This window comes from Lemur catta, chromosome 11 (assembly GCF_020740605.2).
Source record: "Lemur catta isolate mLemCat1 chromosome 11, mLemCat1.pri, whole genome shotgun sequence".
Lineage (NCBI taxonomy): Eukaryota > Metazoa > Chordata > Mammalia > Primates > Lemuridae > Lemur > Lemur catta.
In genome coordinates, this window is record NC_059138.1 from 38,860,010 (window position 1) to 38,866,576 (window position 6,567).

Here is a 6,567-nt window from a genome sequence, read left to right on the forward strand (position 1 = left end):
CAATGAGGGTGAAGGAAGTGAGGAAGAGGAATGTGTGACCAGGGCTCTGGCCTGCCCATGCATTTTTTTTTAATTGTGGTAAAATATACATCACATAAAATCTACCATTTTAATCATTTAAAATGCGGAATTCAGTGGCACTAAGTACCTTCACACTGTTGTTTAACCACTACTACTGTTTTTTTTTTTTTTTTTTTGAGACAGAGTCTCACTCTGTTGCCTGGGCTAGAGTGAGTGCCGTGGTGTCAGCCTAGCTCACAGCAACCTCAAACTTCTGGGCTCAAGCGATCCTCCTGCCTCAGCCTCCCGAGTAGCTGAGACTATAGGCATGCACCACCAGGCCTGGCTAATTTTTTCTATATATTTTTAGTTGTCCAGCTAATTTCTTTCTATTTTTAGTAGAGACGGGGTCTCGTTCTTGCTCAGACTGGTCTCAAACTCCTGACCTAAATCCATCCTCCTGCCTTGGCCTCCCAGAGTACTAGGATTATAGGTGTGAGCCATTGCACCTGACCCTTGTGTTTCTTAAATTACTCTGTGAATAGGTTTGATTGTTATCCCTGATTTACAGATTAGGTAACTGAGGCATGGAGGTGTCACATAACCAGCCCAAAGGCACACGGATTCCAAGTTCTAAGCTGGCATTTGAACCCAGAAAGTATCATGCTAGTTCCTGTGCATTTAAGCTTTATACAGTTCTGCCTTTCCAAACAGAGTGGCCATTAAATTTGTCAGCCAGGATTGGATTTATTTATCTAGGAGAAATGAACTGCTTATGTGGGATAATTATGGTAAAAAACCAAAGATGTAAGTTAAAAAGCTAATGTAAGAAGCCCACTAGTCTCTGTGGTTTAAGAGGATCTCTCTCGGGAGCTCCCTTTCATATTTAGGTTAAAATTTTTTTCTTAGGCTGTAAGGTATATGAGGGGACTTTTGTATGTTGTGTATAGGAGCTAGTCTCCTCTATGTATTTGCAAATATAAACTATCTATTTAAGAGGTGGACCTATATAAATGTAGTATGTTGACATTGTCAATGAAATATTTCACTAGATGGCAGCACAATTCAAGTATCAAAAAATTCACTGCTTTCTAAATCTGTATAGTAAGTTAAACTCCAGGAAAGCACTTCCATCATTTTTGACATGATCAGGGCAACTGTATTTAATTCAGAATGGATTTTAATCACCTAGAAGAGAATCTCCAAGCTTTATTAAGGCAGAAGACCTGACAAGTGTAAAGGCTTTTGTAAGGAAAGGTGCTACTAAAATTTTAGAAATTCCTGCTTTGCAAGAAGCCAAAGTTCAAAGAAAATGTTTCAACTTGGGAGACTTTGCATCAGGAAGATAACATCATATCCACACACTTTTTGGATTTGTGCCATTTTCTAGCTTGGTTTGTCTAAGAATAAGACTTTGGTCCATAAAATATAGCTGCCAATTTAGTCCTTAAGGAAGTTCTTTTCAGTTAATGCCAGAGGGAAATTCAGTGCTTAAATAATTTGGGAAGTTAAGATTGACCCACAGGTTGGTTTGACATCTGAGCCCCTGGATCTATTGACTTGAAGTTGGGATAATGAAGTAGGTGACACCCATTGGAAGGGAATTCTCAGCTTTTCCTTTGAGAGAGGTAGGTAGCAGGTGGTGAGGGTTGAGGTAAATGCATGTGCTTATCTCAGTTGTCCAGGGTTTGGCTTTCACAGGATGAATTTTAATGATCTAACTGTATGTTGACGGGGTGAGAGAATTAATGTTTTATTTCAGAGGAGGCTGTATACTTGCACCTGAATGCTAAATATTCTCAAAATGGAAAATTGACTTAGAAACGAATTCTTTCTTTTTTTCTTCACCTGTCATATGTAAATTACTCATCTTCTAGAAGGATCACAGCATCAAAGAAATGGAATCCAGCAAATGCCTCCAAGAAACTGAAATTTCAGGTATGATTTTTGAAAGGCAAACATAGGCTGACGTCTTTTCACACTGAACACCAAGAGCCAACGTGGACTTGAAAGCCGTTGTCAAAGCAATAGGTGAGAACATCTGGGGTCAAGACCATCCTTTTTGACCTGATGGGCATCACTGAGCCTCTCTGAGCCTCAGACTACTCATTTGTAAAATGGGCATAATAATACTTCGCAGGGTTGTTGTGAGGGCAAATGAGATAATGGACACGAAAGCACTTGTAAGTTGCAAGGTGCTATCCAAATCTTGACTGTTACTGCTTTCATTATGTCAGTGAACCCGACCCCATTGTCCCCCCAGCCCTAGTAAGTGGTTGTCCTCTCCAACCCACCACCTTATAGTGATGTAGACTGGAAACTGAAGGCCATCTTTGCCCTCCCTCTCAGCTCCCACCTCAATCAGTCTTCACCTCTTAGTCTCCATTTCCATGACTTAATGAATCTCCCAAGTGGGCTTTCTGCATCTAATCTAACCTTGCTTGTCTTCATCTTGCTCACGATTACAGGAATAATCCTCTTCAAACTGCACTTTGTTTATAACTTTTCTCCTGTTCAAGAACTTTCAGTGGTTTCCCATTGCCTGCAGAATAAAGTCCAAACTTCAAAGTAGCTGGAATTAAAACCCCCCACCTAAATAACATCAGTGAGAGGGCCATACAGAAGTCAGTCATGTGGAAACCAAAACAGACATTTTACTGTTGATAAATGCTATGTTGGAGGATAGGTTATGCAGCCAAAAGGGTTTGCTACAATCTCTGCTTCCTACTCCCCCAGGCCAGACTTTCAGACAGTTCATCTGAAGCTTGCCTTTCTCTCTGTGGTCATTGAAAGTGGATCCTACCCATCTGTCTCCCCCATTCCAGGCTCCCTGAGGGTTCCTGTGGCCCCTATTGTGTCTCAGTCACCTGTCCCTTAGTGTGTTCTGCCATACATTTAGTTTACTTTTTTTTTTTTTGAGACAGAGTCTTGCTTTGTTGCCCTGGCTAGAGTGAGTGCCGTGGCGTCAGCCTAGCTCACAGCAACCTCAAACTCCTGGGCTCAAGCGATCCTCCTGCCTCAGCCTCCTGAGTAGCTGGGACTACAGGCATGCGCCACCATGCCTGGCTAATTTTTTCTATATATATATTGTAGTTGTCCATATAATTTCTTTCTATTTTTAGTAGAGACGGGGGTCTCGCTGTTGCTCAGGCTGGTCTCGAACTCCTGAGCGCAAGTGATCCACCCGCCTCGGCCTCCCAGAGTGCTAGGATTACAGGCATGAGCCACCGCACCTGGCCTTAGTTTACTTTTTGAGGGCGTGCCCGCTCCACAGAAGTCAGAAACTCCTGACCCACTGGCTGAACTTGACCCTCACAGTGTTGGTCTGCACTGTGTTTAACAATATATGAACTTACCTAACAATACATATTAAAAAAATTCTGCTGAGAAACTAGGAAAGCTAGCAGCCTTGGTCTCTCAGATGCATATTGCAACAATTGACTTCTTGTAAAAGTTGTCTATATTGCTGTTTCCACCACCTCAGTCTCAACTCTTTTCCCCAATTCACTGTTTATATTTCCACTATTTCATGAAAACTGCTCTTGTCAACGTCACCAGTAACCTCCATAATTGCCAAATCCAGTGGTGTCATCTCTGCTCTTGTCTTACTTGAACTTTCAGCGACATTTGACACCTCATCATTCTTTACTTCTTCTTTTTTTTTGAGACATTGTCTCACTCTGTCCCCCGGGGTAGCGTGCAGTGGTGTCATCATAGCACACTGCAACCTCAAACTCCTGGGCTCAAGCGATTCTCCAGTCTTAGCCTCCCAAGTAGCTGGCACTACAGGCGCACACCACTCCTGGCTAATTTTTCTATTTTTTGTAGAGACAGGGTCTTGCTTTTGCTCTGGCTGGTTTTGAATTCCTGACTCCAAGTGATCTTCCTGCCTCAGCCTGCCGGAGTACTAGGATTACAGGTGTGAGCCACTGCACCTAGCCCCATTCTTTACTTCTTGAAATACTTTTTTCTCCCTCTTGAATTCCATAACACGCCTTTTTGTGTGTCTCCTCTTAGTCTCCTTTGCTGACTCTTGTCCTCTGCTGTACTGCTAAAGTCAGAGTGGTCTGGGCTTGGACTGGGGTCCTCTTCTCTATTTGCACGTTCTTCCTAAATGATTCCATCCAGCCTCAAAGCTTTAAAAGCCATCTATTTGCCATGACTACTAAATCTGGGTTGCTAGCCTAGGCTTCTCCCTAGAACTCCACACTTCTACGTTGAACTGCCTACTTGACATCTAATAATGGGTTGAGTTTCCAATAAGCATCTTGAACTTAAATTTCACACAAAAAAAAGTTTTAGATTTTTGTCTCCCAAACCCCTGCTCCTCATCCTCTTCTTCCTTTCTCAGTGAATGTCACCACATCCCCCCTCAGAGCAAAAAACTAGTAGCTATCTTTCCTCAGCTTCCACATTCAACCCCTCAACAAGTCTTATATTCCAAAACACAGGTCTTGGTAGCAGAGGCAATGATGTGCTACCCAGAGCCCGGCTCAGGGCTGGAGGACTTTTTCCCACAGCTGTGGGTGTGCTGCCACCTCATGGCCTTCTGCCCTCTCTGGAGAACCACCTCGCCCAAGGGCCAACCATTTCCTGCTTGGGTATGAAAGCCCTCTCATGTAACAGGGGCAGCGGTGAAAGGCCATCCCGGCACATGGCAGTGCCTCGGGGGGTCAGCCCAGGCCTTCCCTGAGCAGGCCCCACAGCCCAGCTTTGCCTCCTGCCCTGCCTGCTTCCTTCCCTTCCCTGCTTTTCGCGTTGGCTGGTGCTGATCCCTGAGCCCTGCACAATAAATTTTCCGCACCCTAATCTTTCTCAGAGTCAGCCTGCTAGGAAACCCAATCTGCAAACACTGTCCAGTCAAAGGGGAGTATTATCACTGTGCACTTCATTTACATTTTTGATTACTAATGAAGTTGATTATCTTTTCATATGTTTGCCATTTATGTTTCCTTTTCCGTTAAATTCTTGTACATATCTTTTGCTCAATTCCACCCCCACTTTTATTGATTTTAGAGAGAACTGATTTTTAAGAGTTCTTTATATATTCCGGATTGTTACCCTTTATGTTTAGACTTTATGTTTAACAAGTATCTTCTTCCAATTTGTGGCTTTCAGCTTATTTTTATTTATTTATTTATTTTGAGACAGAGTTTCTCTTTGTCACCTGGGCTAGAGTGCAGTGGCGTCACCCTAGCTCACAGCAACCTCAAACTCCTGGGCTTAAGCAATCCTCCTGCCTCAGCCTCCTGAGTAACTGGTTCTGCAGGCGCTTGCCACCCTGTCCGGCTAATGTTTCTGTTTTTAGTAGAGACGAGGTGTCGCTCTTGCTCAGGCTGGTCTCCAACTTCTGTGCTCAAGTGATCCTCCCACCTCAGCCTCGCAGAGTGCTAGGATTACAGGAATGAGCCACCATGGCCAACCTACTAGCTATTATGATTAAATTTAATCTATATCTTAATTCTCCCTTCAATTAATACAAATTTCTTAAACTCTGATAATCTCACCCCAATTTATATACTACTGTTATCCAGTATTTGTCTTTTAAAAAAAATTCCACAAATTAAATGTTTTATTTTGTACATTGTTTGTTTAGATTTATTTACATGTGTACCAAATTCTTTATTCTCTATTCCTTTTTGCATCTCATACCTCACTTTTTTTTTTTTTGAGACACCTACTCACTCTGTCACCCAAGCTGGAGTGCAGTGGCACTATCCTAACTCACTGAAGTCTCAAACTCCTAGGCTCATGCAATCCTCCTGGCTCAGCCTCCCAAGTAGCTAGGATTACAGATGTGTGCCACCATGCCTGGCTCAAACATTACTTCTTGGCTCATTTTCAGAAATTCCCTCTGTGTAGGTATATTTTTGGAAACCCCCCTGACTATTTTACCTTTGGTCTTAACAAATAGATTTGATGAACCAGAACAGCAGGGAGATTTGGAGCAAATAGGGCATCTCCAAGACACATGGTCATCAACTTGGCCAAAGTCAAAATGAAGGAGAATATTCTATGAGCAGCAAGATGAAAGCAACAACTAACCTACAAAGGAAAATCCATCAGGCTAACAGCAGACTTCTCATCATGAATGAACTACAATTTTATTCTGATAGTTATTTTACCTCAGCACTTTGAATATATTATGCTAATGTCTCTGGTATTTATTGTCAATCTAGAAATTAATCCTTTGTAGGTAGTATGCCATTTCTTTTTGGCTATTTTAATGATAGTTCATTTGTCTTTGGTCTATACTTTTACTATCATGTCTGAATTTACTTTATATTTATCTTGCTTCATATCCATTGTGTTTCCTATATGTGTGGATTCATATCTTTCATCATTTACGAAAATATTTCAGTCATTTTCTATTCAAATATTGCCTTTCCCTTATTTTCTCTATTTCTCCTGGAACTCTAATTAGACATATGTATCTTCTCTATTGTTTAACCTCTTTGTCAATTTCCAACTCCTTGGCTTTCTGTATTGCATTCTGGGTGATTTCTTTAGATCTGTCTTCTAGTTTACAACTTCTCTCTTCAGCTATTCTTAGTTTATTTTCAATTT